This window comes from Peromyscus maniculatus, chromosome 3 (genome assembly GCF_049852395.1).
Source record: "Peromyscus maniculatus bairdii isolate BWxNUB_F1_BW_parent chromosome 3, HU_Pman_BW_mat_3.1, whole genome shotgun sequence".
In the NCBI taxonomy this organism is placed as follows: domain Eukaryota; kingdom Metazoa; phylum Chordata; class Mammalia; order Rodentia; family Cricetidae; genus Peromyscus; species Peromyscus maniculatus.
In genome coordinates this window covers 65,349,092-65,375,495 of record NC_134854.1, presented here as the reverse complement: position 1 = coordinate 65,375,495, position 26,404 = coordinate 65,349,092, and the positions used below count along the sequence as shown (strand labels likewise).

Here is a 26,404-nt window from a genome sequence, read left to right as displayed (position 1 = left end):
CATGGACTTAGAAAGTCTTCATTAGCTGAAGTTTCTAGACGCAATGCTCCTATGCCCATTTACTTCTGTGGAATGCATTCTCAGTGACACTATAATCACTCACTGGCCCAAAGGCTGGAACACACAAAGTGCCTTAGTACAATGCACACAGCTGACTTCTGACCTTTGCTGAGTCCTCTCTACCTTCATGTTTTTCCCATCTATATTCTTTCCTTCAACTTCACAGGGACAGTAAGTTTTAATAGTCTATTTGACACAGTGTATAATCACATGGAAATAAAGTCTCAATGCAGAACACAGTGTCTAGGTTAGTTTGACCTGTGTTCCTTGATGTTCGGGATTGTCTTGAGGATTAAGTCAATTGATGTATGAAGACACAGCAGTTTTCCCTAGGCAGGGATCCTGGATTGTGTGAGTGTAGAAAGTGTGCTCAGCACTAACAAGCATGTGTGCACTTATTTTCCTCTGCTGTTAATGGTAGATGTGATGTAACTAACAGCTTAAAGCCTCTGCTGCCTTGACTTCCCTGAAATAAGGAACTGTGTCCTGAAATTGAGAGCTAACACCAACCCTTTCCCTCACTTGCCTCTTGCCTGAGCATTTTTTCACAGCAGCAGAAATGAGGCTAGAACATACCCTCTTCCGGTGTCCCCTCCTAATGAGCGATGGCCTCAGTGTGGTCCAGAGCTGCCCATGGAGTGATGGACTGCATTCTGCATTCCAAGACTCTCCTGGCAGGCTGAGATGGGGTTGGGTTGGGTCAAATTCTGAGGCTGTGCCAGCCTGTGGGCAAAGACTCCAGGAGGGACAGGACATCAGCAGAGGTTTCTGAACTTTTTAGTCACTAACTCAATCCTGTCAGGTGTAGAAGAGATGCCAGCAGAGTAGTGCTCTCTGATTAGGAAGGTGAAGTGTTTCTTTGGTAAGTCTGGCAGCATTAGGATGTCACCCAACGTCCACTGGGTTGTCTTGTTTGATTCCAAAGCACAGGCCCTGCAGGGTGCTCACTGCTGGAAAGATGGTGAGGGAATACTTGGGCATCGGTGAAATGGCGGTCCTGATGACCCAAAGGCATAAAAATATAGAGTTGAACTTACAGAGCTGGAGGATATTTCATAGTGAAGTGATGACCGTGTGAGGATTTGTGACAGGCTGCCTTTGCCACAGATTCTATGAGAAGTGTTTGAGTGGCCATGAGAACTGACTGGTTATGAAGAGAATTCAGAGGCAATGCAGCTAGACTTTGCTGTTGGAAAAAGTGAAGTTGATGTGTCTCCATTATAGGTGCCCTTGACTAAATGAGCTCACAGTAGGAAGAAAACCCTGAGCCTTCCAGTTACATACTCCTTGGCTGTGTGGCTTGTTTATTCGTGTGAAGACTGATTTGGCTAAAGTGATACATAGGAAATTCTCTTAGATGTGAAACGAGTGTCCAACGGTAGGCCTGTCATCAAAAAATGCACCACTGATTGACCGTGCATTGTGACCGTGGCTTTTGAAAAATGGGATAAAATGATTAGGACACCACACGTTTCTTGTGGTAGCTCTGTTGACAAGCTCTGATTCCCACACCTGCTCCCCACTCTCATCAGGTACTGACCAAGGAGAAGGCAACGTCTCTGGCTTATTATAGGAATTCACATTATGATTCATGGTGGAAAAGAAACTGTGAGATAATTGATTGGCCTCTAGGGCATGGAGTGTGCTTTAATAAAATGTACCTATATTATGCGATGCACAGGCATGGCAACAAGAGAATACTCTCTCTGTCAACGGGAGTACAACCTATAATAGAATGTCTGACAGCAGGCTAAGGTTCTGAGTTCAAACCCATCTGCTTCCTATTGCTGTTTCCCTTCATTTGAAAGCCTAAAATTGGCATGTCTCATTAGTATTCTGCTTACTAGTCACCTCCAACACTATCCCTCCTAGGTCACTGTCAGTATCTTTGGGAACATCAGATATCAATCATAAGTGAGGTCCCATCAATGGTTAATGACCTGTGTCTATTTCAGAAGTTCTTCATTAGTGGCTCCATACCCTCACACTGTGGAGGGATGTCCTGAATCAGAGGCTGTCCAGGAGTTCTGATGCAGAGTCGGGGGGGTCAGTGGTTCCCACTCTCCACACTGTGCAGCACCAACATGTCCTTCAGCTTTTCCTAATTTTCTGTATATGGCTGTTTTTCCTGTATGTGTGTCTGTACTACACATGGCTGCCTGGTGCCCAAGCAGCACGGAGAGCATGTCAGACCTCCTGGAGCTGGAGTTAGACACTGTTGTGAGCTGTCAAGTGGATGCCAGGAATCACACCTGGGTCCTCTGCAAGAGCAACATGTGTTTGTAAGCACTGAGCCCTGGCTCCAGCATCCAGCCCTTCAGTCCTGTCTCCCTTTTCCTTCCTTCAGTTTTGTCTCTTCTTGGTGGGCATTTCTGCTACGTTGGTTTCTTTTTTTTACTCCCCTCCTCAGCCTACGAGTCCTCTGTCCAAGGATTAAAAGTTCCCAGTGATATGAGATAAAGTGACTCTACTTATAGCCTCAGAAACCAGAACACAGATGACCTTCTCCCTCACCTGGTCACTGTAACCTGCCAGGATACCCTCTACTTCACACAGAGTGTGGGGAGAAGACTCAGATGTTTGTGATTCACCCCACAGAGGGCAGGGATGTGTCCCACCCATCTGCTTGCTGAGCAGTGTAAGGTGTCTGCCAGCTGCCTGAGTGTGCACCTTTGGACCCCATTTTTCAGGTGACAAAGTCTTCATTTATATTTGCAAGACAACTGAGTTTTTTAAATCCTAGTCCATGGCGGTTTCAGTAGAAAGAACCAGTATCTGGTTCTCGAACCATCTGTGGAAGCCGGCACAGCAAGTGGGTAGGGGAAATGACTAAACATAGGGGTCAGGAGTGGGCTGCCTTCTGTCTACACTAGAGAACTCCAGTTGATTCTCCAGAGCTGGGGATGGGGGATCCCAGGCTGTGGGGTGAAGCACACAGCCTCCTGCATTCTAGCGTGCATGTTGGCCTGGTGGGCATTCAGTGGTGGCCATTGACTGGCACCTCTTCTAACTGGTCAGGATCTGTGCTGTGTCAACAAAGCTTCAGCATTTTAAGTTTCACTCCACAAAGCAGAGTTACCCTCAAAGATTCAAACTCTTTACGTACAGCATTTGCTGCAAGGCCATGTGTAGCTGCAGCAGACCTGACAGCTCTGGAGCATCAGGAGGTACCAGGGACAGCTCCACAGCCTCCACTCTTTGCTGAAGACACAGAAGGAAGATGACAACCCAGCACTGTGCAGCGGCCTTAGTTAATTCTGCCAAGTGACCAAGATTGTATAAAACAAAAAAAATGAAAATAAAAATCAAATTCCCACAGCACTGTCTAGTGAGATGGCTCAGCAGGCATTGGCTGTTGCTGCACAAGCCTGAGAATCTCAGTTTGGATACATGCCCACACATGTATATCCTATATGGAAAAAGATGTGGGGTCACATGTATGTACTCCAAGCACTCCTAAGGAAAGAGGGAGATGGAGTCAGGAGAGTCCTTCCTGAAGCTCACGGCCTGTTAGCCTGGGGTGTGCAGCCTAATTTGTAGTAATGAGATGGACTCCACTTCAAATAAAACCAGGGTGAAGTGTGACACCTCAGGCTTTCCTCTGACCTCCTCACCTACTCCATGGCACACACATGCACTGATGTACAAACACACCATACATGCGCACACACAGACAAACACACACACACAATCACTGATGTAGGAAGTTTACAAAGGCCCCATCTCTCTCAAATGCTGATTTTCATTAGTGGTGAGACAGGTTGCCTTGGGCACTGGAGGTGAGAAGTCACAGAGCATCCTTGGGTGAGTCAGTGGAGATATGGTGTTAATGAGGCGAGTGTGCACACATACAAGGTCATGAATCACTGGCAAAGCAGTTTCCAGCTGGACCAAAGCTAGCCAACAGGGAGGAAGCTTCCAATTTGGTCCCCCATGTGCTGTGACTATTATGTGTGGTGTCTTCAGCTACAGAGTATTGTCAGCAAGTTTTGGTGAATGTCTGAGAGCAATGGCAATATCCTGTATTGTCATGGAGGGTCTCTGGGACACCAGAGTTTAATTGGAATTGCCCTACACAGGGGATTATGCTCATCTGAGAAGCTATAGAGTACCAAATAAAACATCCAGTTCCAGGCAGGGATACCTCCTTTCGAGTTGTTGGTCAGAGGTGTGCTGGAGCCCCAACCATGTTTCTTATTGTCTCCTCGTGTCAAGGAGTGCTGTTGAGAGGTTACTGTCATGGGATTTCTTGTCCTGTAAGCATCACCTGCTCCTCGTAGCCCAGGTTTTGAAGATCTTCCCTTTGGTCTTAGATTTCTTTGACATTTGCTTTTGAGTTCATTTTTCATCCATTGTGCCCAGTACTTACCAAATCTGATGGAAATCCATATCTTCCTTGATGGTAAATTTTCTTGTATTTGTCCTTCCATCATTTTCTTTTCTGGTCATCGTGGTAATGGGGATAGAGTGTGGATTCAGTCATGAGTGTTTGAGCCCTTGGGTGAGAGTTCTGTTAAGAGGCCAAGTCATCCTTTTATAGGACATCAAATTATTCTGTATTATGCCACCCAGAATGGGAGGCTCTGGAGTTTATTCAATAAACCTCAACAAATGGAGCCCTCTTAGCTTCACTGAAGTCCTCCTCAAGGTGCCTATGGTGAATTAATAACCAAAATCAAATTTAAGCAAGGGGGCACCTGGATTTGAACCAGGGACCTCTTGATCTGCAGTCAAATGCTCTACCCCTGAGCTATACCCCCACTTATAGGTAAGGTAACCTCTCATTAGCATCTCTTCAACCTTGGCACCACACCCAGGCTTCCTACATGTTCACGATCAACTGGTTCCTCCTAATGATCTTGATCTGGCAAGATTTTTCTATTAAAGTCTGCCCTCCACCCTTCTCCCCAACCTTAGTCAGGCCATCTCAATGTCCATTCTCTCATGTGTGCTAAAGATATTAGCTTTGGTCCTGAAAAGGACACTTGACTGTGGTGTTTTCCTTAAGTTTACACTCAATTTTCCTTAAGTGGCCAAGACAAGAGCTCATGGTTCTGGGTTTTCAATGGTTCAAACCTTTTGCCCAAGAGAACTTTATCTGTACTCAAAGATATCAGGAGGTTGCCCTTTACTTCCCTCCATCATTCATTCACTCAATAAACACCCATGGAGTTTCCTATATTCTGGTCACTATTAGCCATGCTGAGTACACAAAATGAGGTCAGCCATTTCCCTTTTCCTCAGAGTCTTAGTCTAAATAGTAGACAAATTCATGGATCCTAGTCTTTCCTCAGAAGTAGCATGAGCCAAAGCATAGGCTAGGGAAACATCATGTAAGGAGTGTCCCACTGGGGGTCAGGAGTGACTTCCTGAGGAACTGACTATGGAAAGTTGCAAGAGGGAGAATCCTGCTCTCATCTTCATAGGACTCCTCCATGCTGACTTCCTGCACTGACTGAGCCATACAGAGCCTTGGAGGGCCACATGTGTCATAACATGAGTGTGACCTGGATGGTTCTCAAAATGAGTCCTGTACTAGCCTCTCTCAGAGAAGAGAACAAGGACCAGGCCTGAGCAGAATACAGAGCACAGTGAACTCAGTGATTTAGTCATCTCTGTGTTAACCATACTTCAGATTTGGTCTCTTGTATCTAAAAGAGACACTAGGAAGGGGGCACCCGGATTTGAACCGGGGACCTCTTGATCTGCAGTCAAATGCTCTACCCCTGAGCTATGCCCCCATCTGCTTTACATATATCTGATATACATCTCTGAACCCATGTGTTCACTCCCTGACATGTGTACTTGCTAGTACTTTGCTGTCATCTGCTTTCTCCTGTGAGGCCCAGTCCTGAGCCAACTGCACACCTGTGTGCCACCTCCTCATGACCAGCACCAGCCTATCCTAGTTCACAGCTGAGAAGAAGCACTAATGCCTGGAAACCTGCATTCATCTCATTCTTCACACCCACCTGTAGAAGCCAAGCTCATGGGTTTGGGTGTTAAGTAATTCATAGCTTCTGGAGGAGGGAAAATAGTTTTCTCTAAGGCATGGCTCCTGGTAAGTCACTGATGTTCCAGTGGATGACCCCACACACAGAAGCATATGGATAGCACACATTTGAGGACATAAACCTAGGGGTGTAGATGTAGGATGGATCTGCGACAAGGAATTAAGTAAAGAAGTTGAGGGTGAATATATCAAAATACATTGTATGAAATTCTCCAAGAACTAATGAAAATATTTTAAAGAAACATTTTGTCCTCAGCAATAGGGCCTTACCCTCGTTGTGGAGAATAACCAATAATAGTCTTGGGAATAGCTGGTAATAATTTTTTTTGTGTGTGTGTAGACGGTTCCATGGAACCCCTTTGACCAGCAATTCTACATGATATAACCGATTTCTGGCTCTGGAGGTTTTACTTACTGGCATTTAATTTCCTTTCCTATATGCATATATTTCAGGAGGCTTCTAAAATAGCTGGTTTCTGTACAGTTTTTAAAAGACCATTGTTAGTGTCCCTTCCCATATCCCTTTTCTTGTCCTTGTCTCTCATCTTCCTCCCAAGTTAAATGATGCTATTTTGATTTTCCCTTTATCTCTCCATATGACTATTTTCCCCTTCTTTGGAAGATCCTTTCCTCCCCATTGTCCCTTAAAAGGTGCCTAAATGCTGTGGTTAGTTCAGTTGTAACACACAGATCAAATTTTTATAAGCTTATATCTACGTTTAACAGAAGACATGACTGAGAAAATGACTCTATCAGATTGGACTGTGGGCAGGCCTATGGAGCACTTTCTTGACCGACAATTGATGTAAAGGGCCTCTCTCCACTGTGGACAGTGCTACCCTTGGCCGGGTGGTCCTGGATGTAAGAAAGTAGATTGAGCAGGACATGGGGCACAAACTAGTAAGCTGTGTTCTTCCATGGCCTGAGCTTCAATTTCTGCCTCCATTTCCTGCCTTGACTTAACTTCATAATGGCCTACAACTGCAAGTTAAAATAAACCCTTTGTTCCTCAAAAAAAAAAAAAAAAAAAACAGAGAGAGAGAGAAGGCATGAAATATTTGCCTTTTTGGTTATTGAACCTCACTCAAGATGATTGTCTCTAGCTCCATCCATTTTCCTGAAATTTTCAAAACTACATTTTTCTTAAAATCTGAATAATATTCCATTGTGTAAATGTACCACGTTTTCATTATCCATTCATGAGTTGATGGACATCTAGGGTGCTTCCTAATTCTGGTTATGAATTGAGCAGCAATGAAAATGGATGAGTATTTTTCAGTAAGATGGAGAGTCCTTTGGGTAGATTTTTAAGAGTGGTATTGCTGCATCTTGAAGTAGATTGATTGTCTGAAGACAGCCCTTATTTCATAAAACAGAGAAGTTAAGGTGGTGCTCAAGTTCCTCATACAAACTGACAAGCGTTCATGGTGCTAGTAATTACTCTGTGCACTATCACAGGAGAAAGGTAATCATCAATATCACCCAGATACAAACCCTTGACCTACAATAGTCAACTGACTCAAGACATACTAGTTCAATACTGACACAAATGTTATAGAAGTAACCACTACGTTTTACAAAATTGGGTTTAAGGGCCAATCCATGAGATAGAACCCATATGTTACATTGCTACAATAGCCATCTAGGTTATGGGCCCTTGGAGAAAACCCCACTACTAATTTTCTTCTAAGGAACATAGCAATAAAACAATTCCTAGTCACATACTGCTATATTGCTCAATCCACATCAGAGAAGCTTCTCCTTGCAGTAGATGGAAATGAGCACAGAGACCCACACTGGACAATGGACAGAGAGTGAAAGACTTTGGAGCACTCAGTCCTAAATGGGATGCCTTCATCAACGCCCTCTATTCAAGTCTGAGGATTCTAAGGTGAAGAGGAGGCAGATAGGATATAAGAACCAAAGGTGATGGATGACTGCAAGAAACCAGTGTCATCCATTTTGTATTTTACTTTGCCCTTCTTGCTCCTTTTCATTGTAGATCTGCAGAAAAGTGATCAGTAGTAACCATGTGACACCGTCAACACCAGGCTGTCTTGGAATCTCCTCTGCCAATGATACATCCAAAACTCTTGAATTTATCCTCAGGCAGATTTTTAGACATGACCTTTTGCCACTTTTTGTATAAACACACACTTTGTGAACATATCATAAGATAAGCACTACTGTTTTCCAAGCTCCTATTAGTATGACCCAGTAAGTCACACAACATTCAACTGTCTTTCTACTCCAAAGTCCCAACATCTTCCATATTCCACCCAAAACCAGCATTGTGAAACATGTCATAGCAATAACACAAGCCCTGGTATCAACTTTTATCTTAGTTACTATTCTGTGTTACTATAGTGTAACATATATAGTCATTATACTGTTTCTTTGTTGTGAAGAGACACCATGATGGTGGCAACTTATAAAAGAAAGCATTTATGGGAGCTTGCTTACAGATTTGGAGAGTTATTCCATGGTCATCATGGTGAGAAACATGATGAAGGTAGGCAGACATGGCACTAGAGCCCCTAGAGTTTACACCAGCTCCACAAGCAGAGAGTAAGCCTGACCTAATCTGGGATTTTGAAACCATGAAGCCCCCTCCCAGTGACACATCTCTAACAAGGTCAAACCTCCTAATCCTTCCTAACCAGTCCACCAAATGGAGACCAAACATTCAAATATATGAACCCATGGTGTCTGTTCTCATTCAAACCAACACATAATTATATGAAAAAATTCTTAAATTAAATATACAGACTATTAGTACAATGTGTGGTGAGAATTATATGCCTTATCAGACATATCCAGTCTAGAAATTTTACTTCCATTCACCTCTCACAGAATGGGTTCATCTTCCAAAAGGAGTGTTATTTTGTTAAGAAACATCCAAGAACTCAAAATCTGGGAAAGAGACATTTCCACACAGAAGAGATGGTGGAAAAGAAGAATGTCATGGTGAAGGAAGTCACAGGGCCTTGACCATGCAGCAGGCCTTTGGGGACAACCAGAACAAAAGGATCAGGAGCCAGGTCACTCCTGGAAAACAGAAAGTAGAAATGTTCATTAGACAGTAGAAATGTTTCCATGCATGGAATATTATTCTGAAAAGTATTTCAAAGCGAACTCAAGGTTTGTGGAAATTGTAAATATTTAAAGGATATGACACAGTTTGAACATAAGATTACCATTAACTTCAGGAAAATGAAAAGTTCTACCCGATATCTTCATCTTGTTTAGAATGACGCACACCCACTATACACAGTGTTAACAAGTCATCATGATAAAAACAGAGAAAATCATCCAACTAAAGTTTGGGACATGAATGTAATGGGAAAGTGAGAATGGAAGATGCATGAAAATTATAATCCTCTTCTACAAGTCATTTAGTTACTGTTGTCCAGACCTGATTAAATCAGACATGCCATGCTGTATGCATTTTACATATGTGCACAGGAAAGACTAGAAGACACAGGGAAACCTTTGGAGAATGGCACCCTTTGGGTAACAGGAGCAATAAGAAAAGAATTTGGAGCAGTGCTGTGGTTTTTTTCTTCATAATCTTTCACAATATTATAGAGTTCGAAATAATTGAATTGCGCCATATATATTGATATAAACATATGACAATGAGTGTATGCAGTGGTGATCGATCTGAAGGCCAGGATAGAGGCCACAGCTTCAGTATTCTCTGACCCTCTATGTTCTCCTGCTCTGCTGTCAGAGGTCCTTGATGACTCATTCAGGCCTGAAGAAATGTCTTCACCATCTACCCAGCAGCTACCCTCAGGGGCAACACTCAGATCATCCATGGGCTGGAGAGATGTCTTCACATGCAGGTACCCCACTGTTCCCCAAAGAAGTTAGGCAGAGTCTCTTCCCACTGAGGGCTTGTGTATAATTGAAGAAGCCAGACATGTAAAGCTGAGTCCTTTATAGTAGCTTATGTCTCTCTGACTCCAGCTATGCTGTTCCACAGGCTGAAATGTTCGCGCGCGTGTGTGTGTGTGTGTGTGTGTGTGTGTGTGTGTGTTGCCGACATGACAACATGGGGCAGAGTTGGAGTCACTGGGGACTGGAGTGGGACCTGTCTGAGCTGAGTTTGTGGAGGCAGCAGTGCTGGTCTTACCAAATCTTGTGAGACAAGTGAAAACTGTAAATTGTAGGGATGTTGAGTGTGAAGGTGAAAGGCACTTCCTAAACATCTGACAGGGAGGCAGCATAGCTCGGGGCCAGAGCATTTGACTGCAGATCAAGAGGTTCCTGGTTCAAATCCATGTTTCTCTATGTTTTTATGTGTTTATCACACACACTCAGTACTATTTTTCTTCTAATTTTTACATGTATGGTCCTCAGCAGAGCTGGGAGCTACAGGCCAGCCTGACATTTGGATGGATGGATGCCTCCCATCTCTTCCAACAAGCTCCATGTCCATCCCTCTCTTATAAGTGTCTCTACTCTTCCTGAACATATCTAGTTTCTCTGGTTCTGTTGGGAACTTAAAGAGAAGGCGTGCACTATGGTGGAGAATTCTTCTGGTTTATCCAGGCACAGTAGCCATACAGACAGCCAGTGTCCAGGGACCAGAAAGGAAAGCTGAACAATAAATTATCTCCCTTCATTACTGTCTGTTGAACATGTTGTCAGAACTAAAGAGAGAATTATTGAGACTTCTTTGTATTGTTTTATTAAAAAATAAAACTTGGGAGTTAAATATTAGGGAAATAAAGCTGAGAGATCCATGGAAAATGGAGAAACGATCATCCACTCTCTTCTCTGCCTTCCAGGCTTGAAAAAAGACCTCATGTCTCCACCAGCCCCTCCTTCTTCCTCCTCTGTGTGTCTCTCTAGCTTTCTCTCAGTGTGCCAGAAAACTCTATGGTCCATTCTTGCCTGCTTAGTGTTTACTCTGCCCTCAAACCAAGGTCTGACTCCATTGGTGGCCTCCGAGAGGCAACAGAAACAAATCTGCAACATTTCCCCTTCCTTGTCTAAATAAAGAGGAAGGGTTTTGACTCTAACATAGTAAAACTATATAAAATAAGAATAATTGTCGACTAAGAAATACCTTCACAATGTCCAGTCCATTACTATTTGACACATTTAAAGAAAATAGTTCATTATCTATCATTTCTCGGGGAGACAAAGTTTTGTACCTAATATCCTTTCTATCAAAACTATGGAAAATTATAACTATGATTATCTAATCTTTAACCTCATCAGAGACCTGAGAAGGATATACTATTATCTGATTAAACAGGAAATGCAGAGGAAGCAAAATCCAAATCTAAGAAATGACAAAGACATCTGGCTACCTGGACAGTCACCCCAAGTTTCCTCTGCAATTTTGGGGCCTCCATCTTCAGCCTACATGCCTAGAATATCTGATAGACTTTTTTGTGAAGCAGGAATATTGAAGGACTGTCATGCCTTGTCTTGGCAAAGTATAACAGTGGTTTTCTTTTGTGTCCTGTTTGTCTAATTTGAACAGCATATTGTCAGGAGTCGAAGCAAGGGCAATTTCTTTGCGCAGTGGCTAACTTGGCAGCCAATGAAAGCAAACTGCATATGGAGGTTCTTCCATGCCTGTCATCCTCCTTTGAATTAATTTGGGGCTGCCAGGGCAGATGTGTATCACCATCATGAAAAGCCTTATGCTATTAAAACATTTTATGTGCCGTATTCTGTAGTTCTCTTAAGTTTTTGTAGACCATTTATCTATTTAAATATGTCTCTTTGTCCTTGAGAACATACCTGATATGATTGAAAGTTTGATTGTTATAATTGACTAACTACTAACATGTATTTTCTTATTACCTTAAATAGCTTTCAAGGATTAGAACTTTACATTTTAAAATGAGATATATATGTATAATACCTTATACAAGAAAGAGAAACATATAATACAGTATAACAAAAATAACCTTAAATTTATATCAGTTTATGAATATGTTTAATAAGAGTAGGAACATATATACAGTATAACAAAACTAACCTTAAATTTGTATCAATATATAAAAATCCATACCAATGTAAAATATTTGAGAGCAGTAGTTGCTGTTTCAGTTTGAAAGTAGATTCAATAATCTCCCCTTTTATTCTATCATTTTTATATGCCCCCTTTTTCTTTTCAGAACAAGTTCCCTGAATCTAATTCCCTTTGCTTAGTTTCCTCCCTGACTATGACCAATAACAACTTGTAACCAACCCACCCCTAAATGATGACTGCCACTGAATGTCCAAAACTACCCACCCCACCTCTTGGGAATGTGGGCATCCTGTTCTTAAATTTACTTCTTCTGTTTGGGGGTGATGGCAGTTTTAGGGTGCTCTGAAAAAATTGAGATAAAGATCATATCCTGGGAGAACAAGCTGTTGTCCAGTCTCTGTGTGATGAGAAAGTGCAAGGCTTACCTGAAGCTCTGGCTGGAGTAGTCTATGATGCCGGACCATCTTAGCTAACTGCCTTGAAATTGTACTGAGCAGTTTGTAGTCCAAAGATGATTTTTAAGTGGTGTCTATTAGCTTAATGGTGTTACCACAATCCAGGTGGAATTGTCTTTGTGGGACTTTCTGGAGACTTCAAAGGTCGCTGTTAGGTATGATCACGATTCACTGTAAATAACTTAAACATTTTAAATGTCCTATGGAGCAGATCTCAGAATGGTTAAAGGATCACAATCTATTAATTACATTCGGGGTACACAAACTTAGTTCCTAGTTACCCGCTTTAGACTCAAGGCTGAAATTAGGTACAGGAAGCTAGATGAAGCCTATTTCCAGAATTAGCTAGTATTCTATATGACCATTAATATCATGACATAATATATATGTATATATTATAAATTTTGAGATAATATTCATACCTTAAGAAAAATTTTGAAATGAGTGGCAATAGAATCGTCCCTTAATTTTGGTTTTCTTCTGTCCCATACCAGGTGGTGAGATAGAGACCTTGGATTTTCCTCTAGCAAACATGCTTGGGTTCAAAGAAGGAGAGACCCATGCCCCAACTCCAAAGTAGCTTTAAATTCTAATTGAGTTGGGTCTATAAAAAGACCATTTGCCTCATACGTTTGTAGAAAACAGTAGAAACAAACATTTGTGAAGATTTATGAAATTTTTTTCCTGTTGGAAACGTGTTGTACCATTAAAGCCCATTTATTCTTTTCCTTCGTACATTTTCTCTGGATGATTTGTCCTTCTTCTTCAGATATCTATTTATTCAGTGGTCTTTGGATTCTTTAGTTGAATGCTTTTATTCTCCTGGAAAGACAAAACAAAACCCTGCCCTAACCCTAACTTTCATGAATTCTCCTCCCTTTTTTTGGGCAGGTTATGTTTGACCCAAATGAAAGGCATCTGTTAGTCTTATCAGTTAATTTAGATGGAATGGCCATGTGGTTGATGAACTATCACCTCTTCTAATCATTAGGTCTCTCCTGTTTGAATCTAATCCTTATCAATCTTGATGGTATCCATAGCGTGTTTTTTCCTGTGGAAACAAAAGCAAAACCTCTTCCCCAACACAACACATATTCTGGTTTCCATTCTGAGATCAACACATCTTTGAAGTATACAGACTCATTTAATTCAGAAGTTTTTTCCATTATCCAGTGTCTCTCCACAACTGTAGTTCATTTCTCATTAGCATTTAAAAAATTAAGGTTAACAAAGTATTGTATAGTCTATCTCTGGGGATCTTTATTATCCCTTTCTGTTTATTAAGCATATCTTTTAAAGAGCAATTAGATCTTTTTAAAAATGCCTGTCCTGTAGGATTGTGTAATATACCTGTCATAACACTTATATTGTAATATGGAAAAAACTGTGTCTACCAAATCCTCAATGTTAATGCCATTTATATGTATTTTTAGCTTTGGTCTCTGATCATTTACAGCAGTTCACCAAAATACTTGTTTTCTGGTCTCTTGAACTTTTTGTTGTATCTATAGAAGTTTTTCTGTCTTTGGTCACAACCAGAGAGCAGTGTGGTTTTTAAGTCTTTTAATTTCTGTGTAGATGGTTTTCTCTGATGCTGACATGGAATGATTGGGGTCCTGTGGGAGCCACCTCAGGGATTTCCCAGTGGCAAATGTTTACCCTGCCTGTCCCTTGTATATCTGTATTCATTAGTCCAATGCCAGGCTTTGGCACACTTTCTGTATATTCTAGAAGGCTGGGCCCTCTTTTTGGATATCTCTAGAAAAAATATTGTTTCTAGAAACATCTTGCCTACAGTCCCTTTTCAAATGATCTCATTTGCCACAACTAAAACATCTGAAATTTTGATTTTTCTTAAAATTTCTAGAAATTACTTCTATCAAAGCAGCATCATAAGCATGAGATCCAATATTAGCCATATTTCTAATCCATTCTTCTATTGGTGCTGATTCTACCTTTAAATGCCTAATCATCCTTTTGCATTCTGAATTAGCATTTTATTTTCAATTAATATTTGTCTAACTTCTGGATCTGATGTCATTCTACTTACAGCTGAAGTCAATCTTTGTAAAAAAAAAATCAGTGAGGGCTTCTTTTGGGCCTTGTATAATTTTAGTAAATGACTCTTTCTTTTCCTGATTCTTAAACCCTGTCCCAATCTGCTATACAACATAGTGTCAAGGTGTGATCATCAAATCTTGACTGTCTTTGCAAATCAGCATACTGACCTTTCTTGAGAAGCTGGTCTTAGGAAATTTCCATACCTCTAGCCCTACCTCATTGTTCTATGATCCTAGCTTCCTCTTGCCACCATGTTTTCCATTGTAACTGATGACCAGCTTCCAATGTTGCTGTAGCTAAATCTTTTCAGTCTTATGGAATAATTCTGTTCTGAGTTGCCCATGAATTTAACACCTGCTTCACACAAGGTGAATGTATACCATATGAAATGCCTGCTTCTTTAAATCTCTTCAGGTCTAAAACTTCTACAGGATTCCAGTCAACTCTGTATTGCCTTGGTGATGCCTATTATCCTGTGGTCATTCTTGTATGATAACTGGATAAACTAAAGTTGGTTTTCTAGAAATCTTGGGCCACTCTTACTCAATTTCATAATGCAGTGGTGTGATAGGCTCTGCTCTAAATTCCTCTGTCTGTGTCTGAATATTTTTCTTATTTTCATTAGTAGGTCTTTCTATGGCTTGTATTTATCAGTCTTTTATTTCATTTTCATTAGTAAGTCTAAGGCTTGTATCTTAGTCAAATTTTTCTTATTTTTACTAGTAAGTCTTTCTAAAATTTGCATCTTTTCAATAGTAAGTCTCCCTAAGTTTTGTATCTTACCAGTCAAATTTTCATATTTGGAACAGTTATCAAACTATTTTTTAGGATAAAAATGATAGTAATTGAAATAGATATTGTGTCAATCCCAGCTGAGAGGTTTATTCCCGCATTTATTTTTTCCATTTACAAGCCATACATAGTAGCTCTAAACAGGATCCTAACACGTTCCATTGTAGTATTTCTGATTATTAACATGGGAAAGATTTCCCCCCTTTTAAATTTATTTTTATTTTTTTAAAACCTAATTTCTCCTTAAAAGCTCCAGGTGTCTCATCAAATCTACTGATGCCAACAGCTGTGTGGCAGGGAGGGGAGGGTGATCAGCTGCTAATGTGCACATGGGGAGAGATAGTGAGCTTTAGGAGAAACCTGCCTGGCTGGGACACTGTGTGGGAGGGACCAAGCTGTGGCTGTAAGCGGGGGAGCATGGCAGCCCAGGGCGTGCTGGGACACCAGGACTATCAGTCCCCGGGCTGCACTGCTGGTGGTGCTGAGAGGGTCGCAGTGTGCAAGCGCACAGGCAGCCTGAGTGACAGAACCACCTCCCCGTGTATGGGGACGGTGGGTGGTAGGATGGTGGGGTAGAGGGGGTGAGGCTGTGGCTGTACAATTCAACCATGTTGGCATGGTGTACAGCCATGCATGGATGCCAGATGTTTAATTGTTTTATAGAAATATAGAATTTTGTAGTTAAAAGTTAGGCAAACAAACCTGAGAGATCCACAGAGAAAAGAAGAAATTATCACCCACTCTCTTCTCGCCTTCCCCAGTCAGAAACACCTCTCTTCTCCTCAGACACCTCCTTATTCCTCTTCTGATCCCTCTAGCTTCCTCTCAGTTGGCCAGGAAACTATAGGCCAACTATGGCCAGCCTAGTGTGGACTCTGCCCTCAAACCAAGGTCTGATTCCATTGGCAGTCTCAGATCATGCAACACAAACAAATCTCCCCCAACAGACAAATCCCAGAAGCAGGCTGTCTGTGTGGGGTGGACATTTCCCACATGAGCTTCTTCCCCTCCAGGGCCCACTGCTCACTTGCTTCATCCTCAAAGGCTAAAGCCTGACTCAGCTGCTGTACCAGGAGAGAGGGATCCTGCAGTGTTGCTGCTGATGGTGCAGGTTAGGGCACTGTGAGAGGCTCTGAGAGGCAGCCATTCTGTCTTCAGGGAAGGAGGGGAGGGGAGTCTGGGGTCCCAGGTGGAAGGCACTTGTCCAGCTCAGGAGCTAACCCAGGACAGCAGTGTGAAATGGGCTCAGGTCTGCATTTCCTCCTGCTCCTCTCCATTTCCTTGGCTGATGGTGCTGATGAAGGATGGGCCTGGAAAGCTGCAGAGCTGAGAAGGCATCTCACCAGTCAGGTCTGGCTGCTTCTGGAAAGCAGGTCTGAGAGGATCGGTAATTTAACTTTATAGTCAAACCATATTACCACACAGATGAAATTTATTAACTGGGTACACTGGTACCAGTGGGGGTATAGCTCAGGGGTAGAGCATTTGACTGCAGATCAAGAGGTCCCTGGTTCAAATCCAGGTGCCCCCTTATTTATGCTGGATTCTGGTTACTGACTTACCAGGTTCATCTCAGGGAGGCCACCCATGGACTTAGAAAGTCTTCATTAGCTGAAGTTTCTAGAAGCAATGCTTGCATGCCCATTTACTTCTGTGGATTGCATTCTCAGTGACACTATAATCACTCACTGGCCCAAAGGCTGGAACCCACAAAGAGACTTAGTACAATGCACACAGCTGACTTCTGACCTTTGCTGAGTCCTCTCTACCTTCTTGTTTTTTCCCATCTGTATTCTTTCCTTCAACTTCACAGGGACAGAAAGTTGTAATAGTCCATTTGACACAGTGTATAATCACATGGAAATAAAGTCTCAATGCAGAACACAGTGTCTAGATCAAGTTGACCTGTGTTCCTTGATGTTGGGGATTGTCTTGATGATTAAGTCATGGGATTGATGTATGAAGACACAGCAGTTTTCCCTAGGCAGGGATCCTGGATTGTGTGAGTGTAGAAAGTGTGCTCAGCCATAACAAGCATGCATGCACTTATTTTTCTCTGCTGTTAGTGATAGATGTGATGTGATTAACAGCTTAAAGTTCCTGCTGCCTTGGCTTCCCTGAAATAAGGAACTGTGTCCTGAAATTGAGAGCTAACACCAACCCTTTCCCTCACTTGCCTCTTGCCTGGGCATTTCATCACAGCAGCAGAAATGAGGATAGAACATACCCTCTCCAGTGTCCCCTCTTAATGAGCAATGGACTCAGTGTGGTCCAGAGCTGCCCATCGAGTGATGGACTACATTCTGCATTCCAAGACTCTCCTGGCAGGCTGAGATGGGGTGGGGGAGGGTCAGAATCTGAGGCTGTGCCAGCCTGCACAAACACTGCCTGTGGGCAAAGACTCTAGGAGGGACAGGACATCAGCAGAGGTTTCTGAACTTTTTAGTCACTAACTCACTCCTGTCAGGTGTTGAAGAGATGCCAGCAGAGTAGTGCTCTCTGATTAGGAAGGTGAAGTGTTCCGTTTGTAAGTCTGGCAGCATTAGGATGTCACCCAAACATCCACTGGGTTGTCTTGTTTGATTCCAAAACACAGTCCCTGCAGGGTGCTCACTGCTGGGAAGATGGTGAGGGAATACTTGATCATGGGTGGAATGGCTGTCCTGATGACCCAAAGGCATAAAAACATGTACTTGTACTTGGCTGTGGTGGTGCACCCTTTTGATCCCAGCACTTAGGAGGAAGAGCCAGGCATATCTCTGTGAGTTCAAGGCCAGCCTGGTCTACAGAAGGAGATTCAGAGCAGGCACCAAAGCTACACAGAAAAACCCTGTCTCAAAAAACCAAATATATATAATTCATATAAATTTACCCCTATATATTCCTACTCATTCATATGTATATATATATATATATGAGTAAATATCTGTATGAGCAATTTGTGACAGGCTGCTTTTGCCACTGATTCTATGAGAAGTATTTGACTGCCCATGGGAACTGACTGGTTATGAAGAGAATTCAGAGGCAATGGCAGATAGTTGGGAAAGGGAAGCTGATGTCTCTCCATGGCAGGAGGCCTTGACTAAATCAGTGCAAGAAAGGAAGAGAACCCAGATTCTTCAAGTTACATAATCCCTGGCTGTTTGACTTGGATCCCCTTTGTGAAGGATGATGTGGTTAAAGTGATACATGGGAAATTCTGTTAGATGGGAAAGAGCTTCCACAAAAATGAAGATTGTCCCACAAAAGTCCCATGTGTCCAGAAATGCACCAATGACTGAGCTGCATTGTGACCATGGCTTTTAAAAAATGGGATGAAATTATTTGGACCTTTATGATTTTCCTGTGGGAGCTCTGTTGACAAGCATGATTCCCACAACCATCAGGTACTGACCGTGGAGAAGGCAGAGTCTCTGGCTTATTATAGGAATTCACATTATATTTCCTGGTGGAAAAGAACCTTTGAGATAAATGAGGGGCTATTGGGGGACTGAGTGTGCTTTAATAAAATGTACCTATATTATGGGATGCACAGGCATGGCAACAAGGTGAAATACTGAGAATACTCTCTCAGGCATGGGAGTACAACACATAATAGAATGTTTGACAGCAGGCTAAGGGGCTGAGTTCAAAACCAGGTGATTCCTATTGCTGTTTCCTTCATTTGAAAGCCTAAATTTGGCATCTCTCATTAGTGTCTGCTTACTAGTCACCTCCAACACTGTCCCTCCTAGGACGCTGTCAGTGTCTTTGGGAGCATCAGATGTCAACCATAAATGAGGTTCCATCGATGGTTAATGACCTGTGTCTATTTCAGAAGTTCTTCATTAGTGGCTCCATACCCTTACACTGTGGAGGGATGTCCTGAATCAGAGGCTGTCCAGCAGTTGTGATGCAGAGTCAGGGGGTCAGTGGGTCCCACTCTCCACTCTGTGCAGCCCCAACATGTCCTTCAGCTTTTCCTTAATTTTGTGTATATGGCTGTTTATTATTTGTACATAGGAAGGCTACTGATTTTTTTTAGTTAATCTTCTATTCTGCCACATTACTGAAGGTGTTTATCGGCTATAGGAGTTCCCTGGTAGGATTTTTGGGGTCACTTATGTACATTATCATCTCATCTGCAAATAGTGAAAGTTTGACTTCTTCCTTTCTCATTTCTATCCCTTTTATCTCCTTTTTGTTGTGGTGTTGCTCTAGCTAGAACTTCAAGTGCTATATTGAATTAAATGGGGAGAGTGGACAGCCTTGTCTTGTTCCTGATTTTAGTGGAATTGCTTTGAGTTTCTCTCCATTTAATTTGATGTTGCCTGTTGGCTTGCTGTCAATTACCTTTATTATGTTTAGCTATGTTCCTTGTATTCATGATCTCTCTAAGACCTTTATCATGAAAGTGTGTTAGAATTTTCTCAAATGCCTTTTCAGCATCTAAAGAGATGATCATGTGTTTTTTTTTTTCTTTCAGTTTGGTTATATGGTGTATTACATTGATGGACTTTTGTATGTTGAACCAGCCTTGCATCCCTAGGATGATGCCTACTTGATCGTGGTGGATAATTTTTTGATTTTTTTCTTGGAATCGGTTTGCCAATATTTAATTGAGTATTTTTGCATCAATGTTTATGAGGGAGATTGGTCTGTTATTCTCTTTTTTTGTTGCATCTTTGTGTGGTTTGGGTATCAGGGTAACTGTAGCCTCATGAAAAGAGTTTGGTAATGTTTCTTCTGTTTCTATGGTGTGGAACTATTTGAAGAGTATTGGAATTAGCTCTTCTTTGAAAACCTGGTAGAATTCTGCGCTGAAACCATCTGGTCCTGGGCTTTTTTGGTTGGGAGACTTTTAACAACTATTTCTATTTCCTTAGGCGTTATTGATCTATTTATATAGTTTATCTGGTCTTGATTTAACTTTGGTATGTGGTACCTATCCAGAAAAGTGTCCATTTCTTTCAGATTTTCCAATTTTGTGGAGTACAGGTTTTTGAAGTATGACCTGATGATTCTCTAGATTTCCTCAATGTCTGTTGTTATGTCTTCCTTTTCATTTCTGATCTTGTTGATTTGGATGCTTTCTCTCTGCCCTTTGGTTAATTTGGATAAGGGCTTGTCTCTCTTGTTGATTTTTTTCAAAAAACTGACTCTTTGTTTTATTGATTCTTTGTATTGTTCTCTTTGTTTTTATTTCATTGATTTCAGCCCTCAATTTAATTATTTCCTGGCATGGATTCCTCCTGGGTAAGTTTGCTTCTTCTTGTTCTGGAGCTTTCAGGTGTGCTGTTAAGTCACTAGTGTGAGATTTCTCCATCTTCTTTATGTGGGTATTTAGTGCTATGAATTTTCTTCTTAGCACTGCTTTCATAGTGTCCCATAAGTTTGAGTATATTGTACGTTCATTTTCATTGAATTCCAGGAAATCTTTAATTTCTTTCTTTATTTCTTCCTTGACCCATTGGTGATCCATTTGGTCATTGTTCAGTTTCCCTGAGATTATAGGCTTTCTGTAAATTTTGTAGTTGTTGAAATCTAACTTTAAGTCATGGTGGTCCATTAAAATACAGGACGTTTTTCCAATTTCTTTGTATCTGTTGAGATTTGCTTTGTGACCGAGCATGTGGTCGATTTTAGAGAAGGTTCCATTGATGTGCTGAGAAGGAGGTATATTCTTTTGTGTTGGGATGGAATGTTCTGTAGCTATCTATTAAGTCCATTTGAGTCATAACTTCTGTTAGGTCCCTTATTTCTTTGTTAAGTTTCAGTCTGGGAGATCTGTCCAGTGGGGAGAGTGGTGTGATGAAATCTGCAACTACAGTGTGTGGGGTTTGATGTACGATTTAAGCTTTAATAGTGTTTCTTTTACAAATGTGTGTGCCCTTGTGTTTGGAGCATGAAAGTTCATAATTGAGACTTCATCTTGGTGGATTTTCCCTGTGATAAGTATGTAGTGTCATTCCCAATCTCTTTTGATTTATTTTAGTTTGAAGTCTATTTTATTAGATATTGTGATAGCTACACCAGCTTGCTTCTTAAGTCCATTTGACTGGAAAGTCTTTTTCCCAGCCTTTTATTCTAAGGTAGTATCTGTCTTTAAAGTTGAGGTGTGTTTCTTGTATGCAGTAGAAGGATGGATCCTGTTTTTGTATCCATTCTGTCAGCCTGTGTCTTTTTATAGGTGAATTGAGACCATTGATATTAATGGATATTAATGACCAATGGTTGTTAATTCCTGTTATATTTTGTTAGTAGTGTTGTGTGTTTCTCTTCTTTGGTATTTGTTGATGTGGGAATATCTATTGCCTGTGTTTTCATGGGTGTATCTAACTTCTTTAGGTTGGATTTTTTTTTCATTCTAGTGCTTTCTGTAGGGCTGGATTTGTGGATAGGTATTGTTTAAATCTGATTTTATCATGAAATATTTTGTTTATTCCATCTGTGGTGATTGAGACTCTTGCTGGATATAATAGTCTTGGTTGCAATCCATGATCTCTTAGTGTCTGCATAATGTCTGTACATTACCTTCTGGCTTTCATATTCTCCACTGAGTATTCAGGTGTTATTCTGATGGGTCTGCCTTTATATGTTACTTGGCCTTTTCCTTTGCAGCTCTTAATATTTTTTCTTTATTTTGTATGTTTAGTACTTTGATTATTATGAGGCAAGGTGTCTTTTTTTTAATCCAGTCTATTTGGTGTTCTGTAAGCTTCTTGTACCTTCATAGGCATTTTCTTCTTTAAGTTGGGAATTTTCCTTCTATGAAAATTCTTCTCTGATTTTGTTGAATATATTTTCTGTACCTATTATTTTTTGGTTTGGTCTTTTCATGGTGTCCCAGATTTTCTGGACATTTTGTGTTATGACTTTTTTGGCTTTAGGGTTTTCTTTGACTGATGAATGTATTTCCTCTACTGTATCTTCAATGCCAGAGATTCTCTCTTCCATCTCTTGCATTTTATTCATTATGCTTGCATCTGTAGTTGCTATTCATTTACTCAGATTTTCCATTCCCAGTCTTCCCTCAGTTTCTGTGCTGTGGATGCTGTGAATGTGTTGCTCTGACTGATTGATAAATAAAACGCTGATTGGCCAGTAGCCAGGCAGGAAGTATAGTATAGGTGGGATAAAGATGGAGGAGAATTCTGGAAGGTGGAAGGCTTAGGCAGTGAGAGTCTGCCAGATGCCATAAGGAGAAGCATGATGTAAGATACTGGTAAGCCATGAGCCATATGGCAAGGTATGGATTAATAGAAATGGGTTAATTTAAGATATAAGAAGAGATAGCAAGAAGCCTGCCACAGCCATACAGTTTATAAGTAATATAAGTCTGTGTGTTTACTTGGGGGATGCAAGTGGGAGAGATATGTCCCAACTGCCGGCAGGCCAGGACACAGGAAACCTTCAGCTGCATTTGTGTCTTATTTATTGCCACTATTTCAGTTTTCAAATCTTGGACTGTTTCATTCACCTGTCCAATTGCTTTTTCTTGGCTTTCTTAAAGGGATTTATTGATTTCCTCCAATTTTTTTTGTCCTTTTGAATTCTTGAAGGGTGGTTTTCATTTTCTCTTTAAAGGCCTCTGTCATCTTGTTAAAGTCAATTTTAAGGTCTATTTCTTCTGCTTCTTCTGCTTTGAGATGTTCAGGTCTTGCTAATGTAGCACCACTAGGATCTGATGGTACCATGTTGGTCTTTATATTGTTGACTCTATTTTTGCACTGGCAATTACCCATCTCTTCCTCCACTCTGTGCAAGTGGTGTCTGTGTCTGAGGAAGCCTCTTTTGGTTTGATTGATATTCTTGGTCTAATGGGAGCTCTTGGTCTAATCCAGGTCCTTGGTCCAATCAGTGCTGATAGATTTTTGTCTCACGTCTCAGATCTTAGTCCAATGGGCACCAGTGGGCTCTGTCTCAGGGAGCAGCTATTCCCAATTGGTGCAGGGTGGGACCTGTTTCCTGGTCCCAGTCAGTGCAGGTTGGGCTAATGTCTCTGGTTTTCACTGGTGTCACAGGGGGCTGTTTTCTTGGCAAGAAACAGCTGTGAGGAAGGTTGGGGGAAGAGGCAGCTGGCTGATCCCTGGGACTCCAATGGCTTGGGGGAGAGGTACAGAATGTGTCCTCCAGGGACCTATGGACTAGGGACCTGGTCTGCCTAGTCCAGAGATGGGGCCTTACCTGTTCCCAATCGGTGCAGGGTGGTCTTGTGTCTCTGGTTTTCACTGGTGTCGCAGGGGGCTGGTTTCTGTATTCTTCTCAGCCTACAAATCCTCTGTCCAAGGATTAGAAGTCCCCAGGGATATGTGACAAAATGACTCTACTTATAGCCTCAGAAACCAGAAAAAATACGACCTTCTCCCTATACTGGTCACTGTAGCCTACCAGGCCTGATGGAAGTCCATATCTTCCTTGATGGTAAATTTTCTTGTATTTTCCTTCCATCATTTTCTGTTTCTGGTCATCGTGGTAATGGGGAGGGGGGTAGAGTGTGGATTCAGAGTCATGAGTGTTTGGGCCCTTGGGTGAGAGTTCTGTTAAGAGGCTAAGTCTTCCTCTCATAGGTCATCAAATTATTCTGTATTATGCCACCCAGAGTGGGAGGCTCTGGAGTTTATTCAATAAACCTCAACTAATGGAGACTTCCTTGCTTTACTGATGTCTATCTCAAGGCACATATGGTAAATTATTAACCAAAATCATATTTAAGCAAGGGGGCACCTGGATTTGAACCAGGGACCTCTTGATCTGCAGTCAAATGCTCTACCCCTGAGCTATACCCCCGCTTCTAGGTAAGGTAACCTCTCATTAGCATCTCTCCTACCTTGGCACCACACCCAGGCTTCCTTCACGATGAACTGGTTCCTCCTAATGATCTTGACCTGGCAAGATTTTTCTCTTAAAGTCTGCCCTCCACCCTTCTCTCCAACCTTAGTCAGCCCATCTCAATGTCCTCTCCCTCAGTTTTGTTTCAGACATCACCTTTGGTCCTGTACAGGATGCTTAACTGTGGTGTTATCTTTAAGTTTACACTCAATTTTCCTTAAGTGGCCAAGAAAAGATCTGATGGTTCTGGATTGTCAATGTTCCAAAACTTTTGCTCATAGACAACTTATCTGTACTCAAAGATATCAAGAGGGTGCCCTTTACTTTCCTCCATTATTTATTCACTCAATAAACACACATGAAGCTTCCTATGTTCTGGTCAATATCAGCCATGCTGAGGACACAAAGTGAGGTCAGCCATTACCCTTTTCCTTAGAGTCTTAGTCTAAATAGGAGACAAATTCATGAATCCAAGTCTTTCTCCAGAAGTAGCAGCAGCCAAAGCACAGACTGGGGGGAACAGCATGTAAGGAGTGTACTTTATGGGGGCTCAGGAGTGAATTCCTGAGGATTTGACTGGAAAGTTGCCAGAGGAAGAATCACACTCTCATCTTCCTAGGACTCCTCCATGATGACTTCCTGCACTGACTGAGCCATACAGAGCATTGGAGGGCAGCATGTGTCACAACAAGAGTGTCACCTGGGTGGGTCTCACAATGAATCCTGTACTAGCTTCTCTCAGAGAAGAGAACAGGGACCAGGCCTGAGCAGAATACAGAGCACAGGGAACACAGTGCATTAGTCAGCTCTGTGTTAACCAATACTTCAGATCTGGTCTCTTGTATCTAAAAGAGACACTAGGAAGGGGGCACCCGGATTTGAACCGGGGACCTCTTGATCTGCAGTCAAATGCTCTACCCCTGAGCTATGCCCCCATCTGCTTTACATATATCTGATATACATCTCTGAACCCATGTGTTCACTCCCTGACATGTGTACTTGCTAGTACTCTGCTGTCATCTGCTTTTTCCTGTGAGGCCCAGCCCTGAGCCAACTGCACACCTGTGTGCCACCTCCTCATGACCAGCACCAGCCTATCCTAGTTCGCAGCTGAGAAGAAGCACTAATGTAGGAAGTCTGCATTCAGCTCATCCTCCACACTCACCTGTTGAAACCATGCAAACTCAAGGCTTGGATGTTAAGCAATATGTAGTTTCTGGTGAGGGATAATAGTTTCCTCTAAGAGTATAGCTCCTGGTAAATCGCTGATGTTCCTGTAAACGGCCCCACACCCAGACACAAGTGCATAGCACAAATTGGAGGAGACAAATTGGGGGTATAAATGTTGGAAGGATCTGTTAGAGGCTTTAAAGCAAGATTTGAAGGTGAATATGATCAATTAGGTTATATGAAATTCTCAAAAATCAATGAAAATAATGTAAAGAAATATGATTTGTCCTCAGCAAGAGGTCTGTACCATCAGGTTGTAGAAATCAATCAATAATAGTCTGGGGAATATCTGGTAATGTTTTTTCCAGGAGGTTCCATGGGACCCCTTTGGCCACCAACTGAACAAGATATAACCCATTCCTGGCTCTGGAGGTTTTACTTCCCTGTATTTAAATTCCTTTCATAAAGGTATATATTTTAGGAGGCCTGTAAAGTAGCTGGTCTCTGTATAGTTTTTAGGACCAGCGTTAGTGTCCCTCCCTCCCCATGGTCCTTCCCTTCCCTCATCTCTCCTCCTCCTCCTTATTTATATCTGGTTATTCCAATTTTCCTCTTATCTCTTTAAAACTGTATTCTATTGTCCATTCTTTTAAAGATTTTTTCCTTCCTTTTGGTCCCTTAACTGGTACCTAACCCTGTGGTTATTTGGGTTGTAATCCACTGATCAAATTTGTGAAAGCTTACATCCACATATAAGTGAAGACATGCTATATTTGCCTTTTTGGTTCTTTGAACCTCACTCAGGTTAATTGTTTCTATTTCCGTCCATTTTCCTGAGATTTTCAAAACTATATTTTTCTTAAATACTGAATAATATTCCATTGTATAAAAGTACCACATTTTCATTATTCATTTATTAGTTGATGGACATGTAAAGAGGCTATTCCAAACTTCTGACTAGTATGAACAGAGCAGAAATGAGAACGGATGAGCAAGTATATCTCTTCCAAGATGGAGAATCCTTTGGGAAGATACCTGTAGTGA

The 26,404-nt window shown here is 41.6% G+C and overlaps 1 protein-coding gene and 5 non-coding genes across 6 annotated transcripts in view; 2 read left to right on the top strand and 4 right to left on the bottom strand.

Moving 5' to 3' along the window:
* Window positions 1-26,404, top strand: part of Znf746 (zinc finger protein 746) — a 279,080-nt gene that overhangs the window by 96,129 nt on the left and 156,547 nt on the right. The gene's annotated exons all lie outside the window — the stretch shown is intronic.
* Trnac-gca (transfer RNA cysteine (anticodon GCA)) lies at window positions 4,749-4,820 on the bottom strand. Its single transcript has one exon. It is a non-coding gene; the product is annotated as a tRNA-Cys (tRNA).
* Window positions 5,730-5,801, bottom strand: Trnac-gca (transfer RNA cysteine (anticodon GCA)). The gene has a single exon. It is a non-coding gene; the product is annotated as a tRNA-Cys (tRNA).
* On the top strand, window positions 16,839-16,910 carry Trnac-gca (transfer RNA cysteine (anticodon GCA)). Its single transcript has one exon. It is a non-coding gene; the product is annotated as a tRNA-Cys (tRNA).
* Trnac-gca (transfer RNA cysteine (anticodon GCA)) lies at window positions 24,077-24,148 on the bottom strand. Its single transcript has one exon. It is a non-coding gene; the product is annotated as a tRNA-Cys (tRNA).
* Window positions 25,054-25,125, bottom strand: Trnac-gca (transfer RNA cysteine (anticodon GCA)). Its single transcript has one exon. It is a non-coding gene; the product is annotated as a tRNA-Cys (tRNA).